Here is a 14,603-nt window from a genome sequence, read left to right as displayed (position 1 = left end):
GTATGTACACTGTACCGAGGCTCATAAACGAATGACATCGCCAAGCATGACATTATACTACAAAATGCATACAATCCATTGTTCTGCCAATGCATTCAGAAAACCTCCTAGGCCAGTAGAATACTTGTCATAGGTTGTAGAACATCCGTTACATTCAGTGTACTGCCATGTGTTAGATGCTACTCGAGGTAGCTCCGCTCGATGCAGGAAGGTTAAAAGATGAATGCCTTCTGTGAGGTTCGAACTCACGAGCCCTTTTTACGAGACCAGTGCTCTACCACTGAGCTAAGAAGGCGGCAGCTTCACATTTGCGATCTATCACCGAATTCTCACTTTATCATACTGAAACTTGCAGCCCTCATTATACTACAAAATACATACAATCCACTGTTCTGCCAATGCATTCAGAAAAAATCCTAGGCCAGTAGAATACTTGTCATAGGTTGTAGAACATCCGTTACATTCAGTGTACTGCCATGTGTGAGATGCTGCTCGAGGTAGCTCCACTCGTTGTAGGAAGGTTAAAACAATGGATGCTTTCTGTGAGGTACGAACTCACGACCCCTGTTTACGAGACCAGTGCTCTACCCTTAGCTAAGAAGGAGGCAGCTTTGCATTTGTAAGCTATCCCCGAATTCCCACTTCATCATACTGAATCTTGCAGCCCTCGACCACATAACGGACTTGGCGCACAGCCGCTGCTGGGGGTGTCCACATTGCCGTTTTCCTAATCTCTCGACTGTTTCGCCCTTACGATCGACGACGAACGTCTGGCCACCAAAAGTTTGCGGACTGCAAGATCTTGACCTAGTGCACAGCTTCTGGGATAGCGTGGCTCGACTGCGAAATGCGCCTTTCGGCTCCTCTCTCTGGCTACAGTTTGCTGTTGTCCACAGTGGCAATGACGTTGCCCATGGGGCTTCATGTAAGGTGACCGCACGTCGCTCGGCCAACAGCAGCCTACTGCAGACCGACACTTAAGAGACACAAAATACAAATCGACATCGAGAGACACGCCCTGTCATATGGCACTCGCGACGTGTACGCTGAAATTGAATGTAAATAATACGTCTTTTGTAGTGGGCGTCGCTCTACTGCAGTGTCACACATGACGAATAAAGCGGAAAACAGTAGAACGTCTGTGTAGGGCCATGTTTTTACCTACAGTGTCACCTGGCTGAATGTGTATAAGCATCTGTGGCATCACTCCTTCGCAGCCAAATTGCCACACTAGCTGTGTATCTCTAACAAATTTGACGTATGTCCTCATCTGGGTGACGGTTAAAACGATTTCGCCCGCGGGTGGGCGCGAACCACAAACCCTTTCATTTTACAGCCTAACGCGCTAGCCAATTGCGCCACGGAGGCCGTGACTTTGGCTCTCTTTGCTCTGTATAATAACCAAATTCGTACACCTTCAGCAGGAATCACGCAGAATGCTAGCATCTGCTTATGCCTCTTCACATGCATAACGTGTATGTACACTGTACCGAGGCTCATAAACGAATGACATCGCCAAGCATGACATTATACTACAAAATGCATACAATCCATTGTTCTGCCAATGCATTCAGAAAACCTCCTAGGCCAGTAGAATACTTGTCATAGGTTGTAGAACATCCGTTACATTCAGTGTACTGCCATGTGTTAGATGCTGCTCGAGGTAGCTCCACTCGATGCAGGAAGCTTAAAAAAATGAATGCCTTCTGTGAGGTTCGAACTCACGAGCCCTTTTTACGAGACCAGTGCTCTACCACTGAGCTAAGAAGGCGGCAGCTTGGCATTTGCGATCTATCACCGAATTCTCACTTCATCATACTGAAACTTGCCGCCCTCATTATACTCCAAAATACATACAATCCACTGTTCTGCCAATGCATTCAGAAAAAATCCTAGGCCAGTAGAATACTTGTCATAGGTTGTAGAAAATCCGTTACATTCAGTGTACTGCCATGAGTTAGATGCTGCTCGAGGTAGCTCCACTCGTTGTAGGAAGGTTAAAAAAATGGATGCTTTCTGTGAGGTACGAACTGACGACCCCTGGTTTACGAGACCAGTGCTCTACCCTTAGCTAAGAAGGAGGCAGCTTTGCATTTGTAAGCTATCCCCGAATTCCCACTTCATCAAACTGAATCTTGCAGCCCTCGACCACATAACGGACATGGCGCACAGCCGCTGCTGGGGGTGTCCACATTGCCGTTTTCCTAATCTCTCGACTGTTTCACCCTTACGATCGACGACGAACGTCTGGCCACCAAAAGTTTGCGGACTGCAAGATCTTGACCTAGTGCACAGCTTGTGGAATAGCGTGGCTCGACTGCGAAATGCGCCTTTCGGCTCCTCTCTCTGGCTACAGTTTGCTGTTGTCCACAGTGGCAATGACGTTGCCCATGGGGCTTCATGTAAGGCGACCGCACGTCGCTCGGCCAACAGCAGCCTACTGCAGACCGACACTTAAGAGACACAAAATACAAATCGACATCGAGAGACAGGCCCTGTCATATGGCACTCGCGACGTGTACGCTGAAATTGAATGTAAATAATACGTCTTTTGTAGTGGGCGTCGCTCTACTGCAGTGTCACACATGGCGAATAAAACGGAAAACAGTAGAACGTCTGTGTAGGGCCATGTTTTTACCTACAGTGTCACCTGGCTGAATGTGTATAAGCATCTGTGGCATCACTCCTTCGCAGCCAAATTGCCACACTAGCTGTGTATCTCTAACAAAGTTGACGTATGTCCTCATCTGGGTGACGGTTAAAACGATTTCGCCCGCGGGTGGGCGCGAACCACAAACCCTTTCATTTAACAGCCTAACGCGCTAGCCAATTGCGCCACGGAGGCCGTGACTTTGGCTCTCTTTGCTCTGTATAATAACCAAATTCGTACACCTTCAGCAGGAATCACGCAGAATGCTAGCATCTGCTTATGCCTCTTCACATGCATAACGTGTATGTACACTGTACCGAGGCTCATAAACGAATGACATCGCCAAGCATGACATTATACTACAAAATGCATACAATCCATTGTTCTGCCAATGCATTCAGAAAACCTCCTAGGCCAGTAGAATACTTGTCATAGGTTGTAGAACATCCGTTACATTCAGTGTACTGCCATGTGTTAGATGCTGCTCGAGGTAGCTCCACTCGATGCAGGAAGCTTAAAAAAATGAATGCCTTCTGTGAGGTTCGAACTCACGAGCCCTTTTTACGAGACCAGTGCTCTACCACTGAGCTAAGAAGGCGGCAGCTTGGCATTTGCGATCTATCACCGAATTCTCACTTCATCATACTGAAACTTGCCGCCCTCATTATACTCCAAAATACATACAATCCACTGTTCTGCCAATGCATTCAGAAAAAATCCTAGGCCAGTAGAATACTTGTCATAGGTTGTAGAAAATCCGTTACATTCAGTGTACTGCCATGTGTTAAATGCTGCTCGAGGTAGCTCCACTCGTTGTAGGAAGGTTAAAAAAATGGATGCTTTCTGTGAGGTACGAACTGACGACCCCTGGTTTACGAGACCAGTGCTCTACCCTTAGCTAAGAAGGAGGCAGCTTTGCATTTGTAAGCTATCCCCGAATTCCCACTTCATCAAACTGAATCTTGCAGCCCTCGACCACATAACGGACATGGCGCACAGCCGCTGCTGGGGGTGTCCACATTGCCGTTTTCCTAATCTCTCGACTGTTTCACCCTTACGATCGACGACGAACGTCTGGCCACCAAAAGTTTGCGGACTGCAAGATCTTGACCTAGTGCACAGCTTGTGGAATAGCGTGGCTCGACTGCGAAATGCGCCTTTCGGCTCCTCTCTCTGGCTACAGTTTGCTGTTGTCCACAGTGGCAATGACGTTGCCCATGGGGCTTCATGTAAGGCGACCGCACGTCGCTCGGCCAACAGCAGCCTACTGCAGACCGACACTTAAGAGACACAAAATACAAATCGACATCGAGAGACAGGCCCTGTCATATGGCACTCGCGACGTGTACGCTGAAATTGAATGTAAATAATACGTCTTTTGTAGTGGGCGTCGCTCTACTGCAGTGTCACACATGGCGAATAAAACGGAAAACAGTAGAACGTCTGTGTAGGGCCATGTTTTTACCTACAGTGTCACCTGGCTGAATGTGTATAAGCATCTGTGGCATCACTCCTTCGCAGCCAAATTGCCACACTAGCTGTGTATCTCTAACAAAGTTGACGTATGTCCTCACCTGGGTGACGGTTAAAACGATTTCGCCCGCGGGTGGGCGCGAACCACAAACCCTTTCATTTAACAGCCTAACGCGCTAGCCAATTGCGCCACGGAAGCCGTGACTTTGGCTCTCTATGCTCTGTATAATAACCAAATTCGTACACCTTCAGCAGGAATCACGCAGAATGCTAGCATCTGCTTATGCCTCTTCACATGCATAACGTGTATGTACACTGTACCGAGGCTCATAAACGAATGACATCGCCAAGCATGACATTATACTACAAAATGCATACAATCCATTGTTCTGCCAATGCATTCAGAAAACCTCCTAGGCCAGTAGAATACTTGTCATAGGTTGTAGAACATCCGTTACATTCAGTGTACTGCCATGTGTTAGATGCTACTCGAGGTAGCTCCGCTCGATGCAGGAAGGTTAAAAGATGAATGCCTTCTGTGAGGTTCGAACTCACGAGCCCTTTTTACGAGACCAGTGCTCTACCACTGAGCTAAGAAGGCGGCAGCTTCACATTTGCGATCTATCACCGAATTCTCACTTTATCATACTGAAACTTGCAGCCCTCATTATACTACAAAATACATACAATCCACTGTTCTGCCAATGCATTCAGAAAAAATCCTAGGCCAGTAGAATACTTGTCATAGGTTGTAGAACATCCGTTACATTCAGTGTACTGCCATGTGTGAGATGCTGCTCGAGGTAGCTCCACTCGTTGTAGGAAGGTTAAAACAATGGATGCTTTCTGTGAGGTACGAACTCACGACCCCTGTTTACGAGACCAGTGCTCTACCCTTAGCTAAGAAGGAGGCAGCTTTGCATTTGTAAGCTATCCCCGAATTCCCACTTCATCATACTGAATCTTGCAGCCCTCGACCACATAACGGACTTGGCGCACAGCCGCTGCTGGGGGTGTCCACATTGCCGTTTTCCTAATCTCTCGACTGTTTCGCCCTTACGATCGACGACGAACGTCTGGCCACCAAAAGTTTGCGGACTGCAAGATCTTGACCTAGTGCACAGCTTGTGGAATAGCGTGGCTCGCCTGCGAAATGCGCCTTTCGGCTCCTCTCTCTGGCTACAGTTTGCTGTTGTCCACAGTGGCAATGACGTTGCCCATGGGGCTTCATGTAAGGCGACCGCACGTCGCTCGGCCAACAGCAGCCTACTGCAGACCGACACTTAAGAGACACAAAATACAAATCGACATCGAGAGACAGGCCCTGTCATATGGCACTCGCGACGTGTACGCTGAAATTGAATGTAAATAATACGTCTTTTGTAGTGGGCGTCGCTCTACTGCAGTGTCACACATGACGAATAAAGCGGAAAACAGTAGAACGTCTGTGTAGGGCCATGTTTTTACCTACAGTGTCACCTGGCTGAATGTGTATAAGCATCTGTCGCATCACTCCTTCGCAGCCAAATTGCCACACTAGCTGTGTATCTCTAACAAAGTTGACGTATGTCCTCACCTGGGTGACGGTTAAAACGATTTCGCCCGCGGGTGGGCGCGAACCACAAACCCTTTCATTTAACAGCCTAACGCGCTAGCCAATTGCGCCACGGAAGCCGTGACTTTGGCACTCTATGCTCTGTATAATAACCAAATTCGTACACCTTCAGCAGGAATCACGCAGAATGCTAGCATCTGCTTATGCCTCTTCACATGCATAACGTGTATGTACACTGTACCGAGGCTCATAAACGAATGACATCGCCAAGCATGACATTATACTACAAAATGCATACAATCCATTGTTCTGCCAATGCATTCAGAAAACCTCCTAGGCCAGTAGAATACTTGTCATAGGTTGTAGAACATCCGTTACATTCAGTGTACTGCCATGTGTTAGATGCTGCTCGAGGTAGCTCCACTCGATGCAGGAAGCTTAAAAAAATGAATGCCTTTTGTGAGGTTCGAACTCACGAGCCCTTTTTACGAGACCAGTGCTCTACCACTGAGCTAAGAAGGCGGCAGCTTGGCATTTGCGATCTATCACCGAATTCTCACTTCATCATACTGAAACTTGCAGCCCTCATTATACTCCAAAATACATACAATCCACTGTTCTGCCAATGCATTCAGAAAAAATCCTAGGCCAGTAGAATACTTGTCATAGGTTGTAGAAAATCCGTTACATTCAGTGTACTGCCATGTGTTAGATGCTGCTCGAGGTAGCTCCACTCGTTGTAGGAAGGTTAAAAAAATGGATGCTTTCTGTGAGGTACGAACTCACGACCCCTGGTTTACGAGACCAGTGCTCTACCCTTAGCTAAGAAGGAGGCAGCTTTGCATTTGTAAGCTATCCCCGAATTCCCACTTCATCATACTGAATCTTGCAGCCCTCGACCACATAACGGACATGGCGCACAGCCGCTGCTGGGGGTGTCCACATTGCCGTTTTCCTAATCTCTCGACTGTTTCACCCTTACGATCGACGACGAACGTCTGGCCACCAAAAGTTTGCGGACTGCAAGATCTTGACCTAGTGCACAGCTTGTGGAATAGCGTGGCTCGACTGCGAAATGCGCCTTTCGGCTCCTCTCTCTGGCTACAGTTTGCTGTTGTCCACAGTGGCAATGACGTTGCCCATGGGGCTTCATGTAAGGCGACCGCACGTCGCTCGGCCAACAGCAGCCTACTGCAGACCGACACTTAAGAGACACAAAATACAAATCGACATCGAGAGACAGGCCCTGTCATATGGCACTCGCGACGTGTACGCTGAAATTGAATGTAAATAATACGTCTTTTGTAGTGGGCGTCGCTCTACTGCAGTGTCACACATGGCGAATAAAGCGGAAAACAGTAGAACGTCTGTGTAAGGCCATGTTTTTACCTACAGTGTCACCTGGCTGAATGTGTATAAGCATCTGTGGCATCACTCCTTCGCAGCCAAATTGCCACACTAGCTGTGTATCTCTAACAAAGTTGACGTATGTCCTCACCTGGGTGACGGTTAAAACGATTTCGCCCGCGGGTGGGCGCGAACCACAAACCCTTTCATTTTACAGCCTAACGCGCTAGCCAATTGCGCCACGGAGGCCGTGACTTTGGCTCTCTTTGCTCTGTATAATAACCAAATTCGTACACCTTCAGCAGGAATCACGCAGAATGCTAGCATCTGCTTATGCCTCTTCACATGCATAACGTGTATGTACACTGTACCGAGGCTCATAAACGAATGACATCGCCAAGCATGATATTATACTACAAAATGCATACAATACATTGTTCTGCCAATGCATTCAGGAAACCTCCTAGGCCAGTAGAATACTTGTCATAGGTTGTAGAACATCAGTTACATTCAGTGTACTGCCATGTGTTAGATGCTGCTCGAGGTAGCTCCGCTCGATGCAGGAAGGTTAAAAAAATGAATGCCTTCTGTGAGGTTCGAACTCACGAGCTCTTTTTACGAGACCAGTGCTCTACCACTGAGCTAATAAGGCGGCAGATTGACATTTGCGATCTATCACCGAATTCTCACTTCATCATACTGAAACTTGCAGCCCTCATTATACTACAAAATACATACAATCCACTGTTCTGCCAATGCATTCAGAAAAAATCCTAGGCCAGTAGAATACTTGTCATAGGTTGTAGAACATCTGTTACATTCAGTGTACTGCCATGTGTTAGATGCTGCTCGAGGTAGCTCCGCTCGTTGTAGGAAGGTTAAAAAAATAGATGCTTTCTGTGAGGTACGAACTCACGACCCCTGGTTTACGAGACCAGTGCTCTACCCTTAGCTAAGAAGGAGGCAGCTTTGCATTTGTAAGCTATCCCCGAATTCCCACTTCATCATACTGAATCTTGCAGCCCTCGACCACATAACGGACTTGGCGCACAGCCGCTGCTGGGGGTGTCCACATTGCCGTTTTCCTAATCTCTCGACTGTTTCACCCTTACGATCGACGACGAACGTCTGGCCACCAAAAGTTTGCGGACTGCAAGATCTTGACCTAGTGCACAGCTTGTGGAATAGCGTGGCTCGACTGCGAAATGCGCCTTTCGGCTCCTCTCTCTGGCTACAGTTTGCTGTTGTCCACAGTGGTAATGACGTTGCCCATGGGGCTTCATGTAAGGCGACCGCACGTCGATCGGCCAACAGCAGCCTACTGCAGACCTACACTTAAGAGACACAAAATACAAATCGACTTCGAGAGACAGGCCCTGTCATATGGCACTCGCGACGTGTACGCTGAAATTGAATGTAAATAATACGTCTTTTGTAGTGGGCGTCGCTCTACTGCAGTGTCACACATGGCGAATAAAACGGAAAACAGTAGAACGTCTGTGTAGGGCCATGTTTTTACCTACAGTGTCACCTGGCTGAATGTGTATAAGCATCTGTGGCATCACTCCTTCGCAGCCAAATTGCCACACTAGCTGTGTATCTCTAACAAAGTTGACGTATGTCCTCATCTGGGTGACGGTTAAAACGATTTCGCCCGCGGGTGGGCGCGAACCACAAACCCTTTCATTTAACAGCCTAACGCGCTAGCCAATTGCGCCACGGAGGCCGTGACTTTGGCTCTCTTTGCTCTGTATAATAACCAAATTCGTACACCTTCAGCAGGAATCACGCAGAATGCTAGCATCTGCTTATGCCTCTTCACATGCATAACGTGTATGTACACTGTACCGAGGCTCATAAACGAATGACATCGCCAAGCATGACAGTATACTACAAAATGCATACAATCCATTGTTCTGCCAATGCATTCAGAAAACCTCCTAGGCCAGTAGAATACATGTCATAGATTGTAGAACATCCGTTACATTCAGTGTACTGCCATGTGTTAGATGCTGCTCGAGGTAGCTCCGCTCGATGCAGGAAGGTTAAAAAAATGAATGCCTTCTGTGAGGTTCGAACTCACGAGCCCTTTTTACGAGACCAGTGCTCAACCACTGAGCTAAGAAGGCGGCAGCTTGACATTTGCGTTCTATCACCGAATTCTCACTTTATCATACTGAAACTTGCAGCCCTCATTATACTACAAAATACATACAATCCACTGTTCTGCCAATGCATTCAGAAAAAATCCTAGGCCAGTAGAATACTTGTCATAGGTTGTAGAACATCCGTTACATTCAGTGTACTGCCATGTGTTAGATGCTGCTCGAGGTAGCTCCACTCGTTGTAGGAAGGATAAAAAAATGGATGCTTTCTGTGAGGTACGAACTCACGACCCCTGGTTTACGAGACCAGTGCTCTACCCTTAGCTAAGAAGGAGGCAGCTTGAAATTTGTAAGCTATCTCCGAATACCCACTTCATCATACTGAATCTTGCAGCCCTCGACCACATAACGGACTTGGCGCACAGCCGCTGCTGGGGGTGTCCACATTGCCGTTTTCCTAATCTCTCGACTGTTTCGCCCTTACGATCGACGACGAACGTCTGGCCACCAAAAGTTTGCGGACTGCAAGATCTTGACCTAGTGCACAGCTTGTGGAATAGCGTGGCTCGCCTGCGAAGTGCGCCTTTCGGCTCCTCTCTCTGGCTACAGTTTGCTGTTGTCCACAGTGGCAATGACGTTGCCCATGGGGCTTCATGTAAGGCGACCGCACGTCGCTCGGCCAACAGCAGCCTACTGCAGACCGACACTTAAGAGACACAAAATACAAATCGACATCGAGAGGCAGGCCCTGTCATATGGCACTCGCGACGTGTACGCTGAAATTGAATGTAAATAATACGTCTTTTGTAGTGGGCGTCGCTCTACTGCAGTGTCACACATGGCGAATAAAGCGGAAAACAGTAGAACGTCTGTGTAAGGCCATGTTTTTACCTACAGTGTCACCTGGCTGAATGTGTATAAGCATCTGTGGCATCACTCCTTCGCAGCCAAATTGCCACACTAGCTGTGTATCTCTAACAAAGTTGACGTATGTCCTCACCTGGGTGACGGTTAAAACGATTTCGCCCGCGGGTGGGCGCGAACCACAAACCCTTTCATTTAACAGCCTAACGCGCTAGCCAATTGCGCCACGGAGGCCGTGACTTTGGCTCTCTTTGCTCTGTATAATAACCAAATTCGTACACCTTCAGCAGGAATCACGCAGAATGCTAGCATCTGCTTATGCCTCTTCACATGCATAACGTGTATGTACACTGTACCGAGGCTCATAAACGAATGACATCGCCAAGCATGACATTATACTACAAAATGCATACAATACATTGTTCTGCCAATGCATTCAGGAAACCTCCTAGGCCAGTAGAATACTTGTCATAGGTTGTAGAACATCAGTTACATTCAGTGTACTGCCATGTGTTAGATGCTGCTCGAGGTAGCTCCGCTCGATGCAGGAAGGTTAAAAAAATGAATGCCTTCTGTGAGGTTCGAACTCACGAGCTCTTTTTACGAGACCAGTGCTCTACCACTGAGCTAATAAGGCGGCAGATTGACATTTGCGATCTATCACCGAATTCTCACTTCATCATACTGAAACTTGCAGCCCTCATTATACTACAAAATACATACAATCCACTGTTCTGCCAATGCATTCAGAAAAAATCCTAGGCCAGTAGAATACTTGTCATAGGTTGTAGAACATCTGTTACATTCAGTGTACTGCCATGTGTTAGATGCTGCTCGAGGTAGCTCCGCTCGTTGTAGGAAGGTTAAAAAAATAGATGCTTTCTGTGAGGTACGAACTCACGACCCCTGGTTTACGAGACCAGTGCTCTACCCTTAGCTAAGAAGGAGGCAGCTTTGCATTTGTAAGCTATCCCCGAATTCCCACTTCATCATACTGAATCTTGCAGCCCTCGACCACATAACGGACTTGGCGCACAGCCGCTGCTGGGGGTGTCCACATTGCCGTTTTCCTAATCTCTCGACTGTTTCACCCTTACGATCGACGACGAACGTCTGGCCACCAAAAGTTTGCGGACTGCAAGATCTTGACCTAGTGCACAGCTTGTGGAATAGCGTGGCTCGACTGCGAAATGCGCCTTTCGGCTCCTCTCTCTGGCTACAGTTTGCTGTTGTCCACAGTGGTAATGACGTTGCCCATGGGGCTTCATGTAAGGCGACCGCACGTCGCTCGGCCAACAGCAGCCTACTGCAGACCTACACTTAAGAGACACAAAATACAAATCGACTTCGAGAGACAGGCCCTGTCATATGGCACTCGCGACGTGTACGCTGAAATTGAATGTAAATAATACGTCTTTTGTAGTGGGCGTCGCTCTACTGCAGTGTCACACATGGCGAATAAAGCGGAAAACAGTAGAACGTCTGTGTAAGGCCATGTTTTTACCTACAGTGTCACCTGGCTGAATGTGTATAAGCATCTGTGGCATCACTCCTTCGCAGCCAAATTGCCACACTAGCTGTGTATCTCTAACAAAGTTGACGTATGTCCTCACCTGGGTGACGGTTAAAACGATTTCGCCCGCGGGTGGGCGCGAACCACAAACCCTTTCATTTAACAGCCTAACGCGCTAGCCAATTGCGCCACGGAGGCCGTGACTTTGGCTCTCTTTGCTCTGTATAATAACCAAATTCGTACACCTTCAGCAGGAATCACGCAGAATGCTAGCATCTGCTTATGCCTCTTCACATGCATAACGTGTATGTACACTGTACCGAGGCTCATAAACGAATGACATCGCCAAGCATGACATTATACTACAAAATGCATACAATCCATTGTTCTGCCAATGCATTCAGGAAACCTCCTAGGCCAGTAGAATACTTGTCATAGGTTGTAGAACATCACTTACATTCAGTGTACTGCCATGTGTTAGATGCTGCTCGAGGTAGCTCCGCTCGATGCAGGAAGGTTAAAAAAATGAATGCCTTCTGTGAGGTTCGAACTCACGAGCTCTTTTTACGAGACCAGTGCTCTACCACTGAGCTAAGAAGGCGGCAGATTGACATTTGCGATCTATCACCGAATTCTCACTTCATCATACTGAAACTTGCAGCCCTCATTATACTACAAAATACATACAATCCACTGTTCTGCCAATGCATTCAGAAAAAATCCTAGGCCAGTAGAATACTTGTCATAGGTTGTAGAACATCTGTTACATTCAGTGTACTGCCATGTGTTAGATGCTGCTCGAGGTAGCTCCGCTCGTTGTAGGAAGGTTAAAAAAATAGATGCTTTCTGTGAGGTACGAACTCACGACCCCTGGTTTACGAGACCAGTGCTCTACCCTTAGCTAAGAAGGAGGCAGCTTTGCATTTGTAAGCTATCCCCGAATTCCCACTTCATCATACTGAATCTTGCAGCCCTCGACCACATAACGGACTTGGCGCACAGCCGCTGCTGGGGGTGTCCACATTGCCGTTTTCCTAATCTCTCGACTGTTTCACCCTTACGATCGACGACGAACGTCTGGCCACCAAAAGTTTGCGGACTGCAAGATCTTGACCTAGTGCACAGCTTGTGGAATAGCGTGGCTCGACTGCGAAATGCGCCTTTCGGCTCCTCTCTCTGGCTACAGTTTGCTGTTGTCCACAGTGGCAATGACGTTGCCCATGGGGCTTCATGTAAGGCGACCGCACGTCGCTCGGCCAACAGCAGCCTACTGCAGACCGACACTTAAGAGACACAAAATACAAATCGACATCGAGAGGCAGGCCCTGTCATATGGCACTCGCGACGTGTACGCTGAAATTGAATGTAAATAATACGTCTTTTGTAGTGGGCGTCGCTCTACTGCAGTGTCACACATGGCGAATAAAGCGGAAAACAGTAGAACGTCTGTGTAAGGCCATGTTTTTACCTACAGTGTCACCTGGCTGAATGTGTATAAGCATCTGTGGCATCACTCCTTCGCAGCCAAATTGCCACACTAGCTGTGTATCTCTAACAAAGTTGACGTATGTCCTCACCTGGGTGACGGTTAAAACGATTTCGCCCGCGGGTGGGCGCGAACCACAAACCCTTTCATTTAACAGCCTAACGCGCTAGCCAATTGCGCCACGGAGGCCGTGACTTTGGCTCTCTTTGCTCTGTATAATAACCAAATTCGTACACCTTCAGCAGGAATCACGCAGAATGCTAGCATCTGCTTATGCCTCTTCACATGCATAACGTGTATGTACACTGTACCGAGGCTCATAAACGAATGACATCGCCAAGCATGACATTATACTACAAAATGCATACAATCCATTGTTCTGCCAATGCATTCAGGAAACCTCCTAGGCCAGTAGAATACTTGTCATAGGTTGTAGAACATCAGTTACATTCAGTGTACTGCCATGTGTTAGATGCTGCTCGAGGTAGCTCCGCTCGATGCAGGAAGGTTAAAAAAATGAATGCCTTCTGTGAGGTTCGAACTCACGAGCTCTTTTTACGAGACCAGTGCTCTACCACTGAGCTAAGAAGGCGGCAGATTGACATTTGCGATCTATCACCGAATTCTCACTTCATCATACTGAAACTTGCAGCCCTCATTATACTACAAAATACATACAATCCACTGTTCTGCCAATGCATTCAGAAAAAATCCTAGGCCAGTAGAATACTTGTCATAGGTTGTAGAACATCTGTTACATTCAGTGTACTGCCATGTGTTAGATGCTGCTCGAGGTAGCTCCGCTCGTTGTAGGAAGGTTAAAAAAATAGATGCTTTCTGTGAGGTACGAACTCACGACCCCTGGTTTACGAGACCAGTGCTCTACCCTTAGCTAAGAAGGAGGCAGCTTTGCATTTGTAAGCTATCCCCGAATTCCCACTTCATCATACTGAATCTTGCAGCCCTCGACCACATAACGGACTTGGCGCACAGCCGCTGCTGGGGGTGTCCACATTGCCGTTTTCCTAATCTCTCGACTGTTTCACCCTTACGATCGACGACGAACGTCTGGCCACCAAAAGTTTGCGGACTGCAAGATCTTGACCTAGTGCACAGCTTGTGGAATAGCGTGGCTCGACTGCGAAATGCGCCTTTCGGCTCCTCTCTCTGGCTACAGTTTGCTGTTGTCCACAGTGGTAATGACGTTGCCCATGGGGCTTCATGTAAGGCGACCGCACGTCGCTCGGCCAACAGCAGCCTACTGCAGACCGACACTTAAGAGACACAAAATACAAATCGACATCGAGAGGCAGGCCCTGTCATATGGCACTCGCGACGTGTACGCTGAAATTGAATGTAAATAATACGTCTTTTGTAGTGGGCGTCGCTCTACTGCAGTGTCACACATGGCGAATAAAGCGGAAAACAGTAGAACGTCTGTGTAAGGCCATGTTTTTACCTACAGTGTCACCTGGCTGAATGTGTATAAGCATCTGTGGCATCACTCCTTCGCAGCCAAATTGCCACACTAGCTGTGTATCTCTAACAAAGTTGACGTATGTCCTCACCTGGGTGACGGTTAAAACGATTTCGCCCGCGGGTGGGCGCGA

General features: G+C 47.7%; 6 non-coding genes across 6 annotated transcripts; all 6 read right to left on the bottom strand.

Annotated features, from left to right (window-relative positions):
• Positions 1-224: 224 nt before the first annotated feature.
• On the bottom strand, positions 225-295 carry Trnat-cgu (transfer RNA threonine (anticodon CGU)). The gene has a single exon. It is a non-coding gene; the product is annotated as a tRNA-Thr (tRNA).
• Positions 296-1,700: 1,405 nt separating this feature from the next.
• Positions 1,701-1,771, bottom strand: Trnat-cgu (transfer RNA threonine (anticodon CGU)). The gene has a single exon. It is a non-coding gene; the product is annotated as a tRNA-Thr (tRNA).
• Positions 1,772-3,177: 1,406 nt separating this feature from the next.
• On the bottom strand, positions 3,178-3,248 carry Trnat-cgu (transfer RNA threonine (anticodon CGU)). The gene has a single exon. It is a non-coding gene; the product is annotated as a tRNA-Thr (tRNA).
• A 1,405-nt stretch (positions 3,249-4,653) lies between these two features.
• Trnat-cgu (transfer RNA threonine (anticodon CGU)) lies at positions 4,654-4,724 on the bottom strand. Its single transcript has one exon. It is a non-coding gene; the product is annotated as a tRNA-Thr (tRNA).
• A 7,313-nt stretch (positions 4,725-12,037) lies between these two features.
• Positions 12,038-12,108, bottom strand: Trnat-cgu (transfer RNA threonine (anticodon CGU)). The gene has a single exon. It is a non-coding gene; the product is annotated as a tRNA-Thr (tRNA).
• A 1,406-nt stretch (positions 12,109-13,514) lies between these two features.
• Positions 13,515-13,585, bottom strand: Trnat-cgu (transfer RNA threonine (anticodon CGU)). Its single transcript has one exon. It is a non-coding gene; the product is annotated as a tRNA-Thr (tRNA).
• Between the last annotated feature and the right edge of the window lie 1,018 nt (positions 13,586-14,603).

The sequence above is a fragment of the Schistocerca gregaria genome, chromosome 5 (assembly GCF_023897955.1).
Source record: "Schistocerca gregaria isolate iqSchGreg1 chromosome 5, iqSchGreg1.2, whole genome shotgun sequence".
Lineage (NCBI taxonomy): Eukaryota > Metazoa > Arthropoda > Insecta > Orthoptera > Acrididae > Schistocerca > Schistocerca gregaria.
This window is presented reverse-complemented; position numbering and strand designations above follow the sequence as displayed.